Source organism: Serinus canaria, chromosome 1A, assembly GCF_022539315.1.
Source record: "Serinus canaria isolate serCan28SL12 chromosome 1A, serCan2020, whole genome shotgun sequence".
Lineage (NCBI taxonomy): Eukaryota > Metazoa > Chordata > Aves > Passeriformes > Fringillidae > Serinus > Serinus canaria.
In genome coordinates this window covers 36160735-36161548 of record NC_066314.1, presented here as the reverse complement: position 1 = coordinate 36161548, position 814 = coordinate 36160735, and positions in this window count along the sequence as shown.

Below are 814 nucleotides of genomic sequence, written 5' to 3'. Positions count from 1 at the left end.
ACAGAAAACTTCAGATGCTTTCAGAATAATAAATGGCAAATTTCATGGAGTGTCTGTTGAGTTATGCTAGCCATTCTTATATAAAAATGCTGTTCATGTCCTTTCACTGGAAATTATTAAGGCTGTTTCCAATACAAAAAGCGATTTTTTTAAAATATTAAAATATAGTCTCCTATTTTAAAATAAGAGGGAATTAGAATACTAAAATGCCTGAAGGGGTATGTGCAAGAGAAAATTTTGTTTTATGATGCATTGTGAAAAGCTTCAGATTTGACTGTGTAAATGTGAATGGTAGCTTTCCTTCAGAAATTTTCTTTTAATGTTCTTTGTCTGTCTTATTTTTCCTTATGCTGGTACTTAGCTTGAAAAATAGCAGGTCATCCTTGTCCAATTTTGAGGATGTCTGCTGTACTGAAAGTGCAGAGATGTTCACAGCATTTAGCCCCTTGGCCTGGGCACCCTCTTGACTGATCTTGCTTTGTCATTTTGATCAGGCATCCGAAACTGAGCATTGGGTCTCAAAGGTTTTAGTAATCACACATGTATTTTGTAATGCATATCTTCCTTTCATGTATTTTGCTAAATGGTTTTCAAAAAGATCATTTATATTTAAATGTCTGTTGTCTTTATATTGCTGGGATTTTTTAACTAAAACATAGGAATTATATATTTTGTCAAACTGATATATGGCATTCCTTATCTACTCTGAAAGTATAAAACAGCAAAGTATTTTAAAAAGGCCCAAAATAACCACCTCTGCAACCACAAAAATTAAATTATAAATTAAAATATTCTTTGCTATTTCAAATGTTCT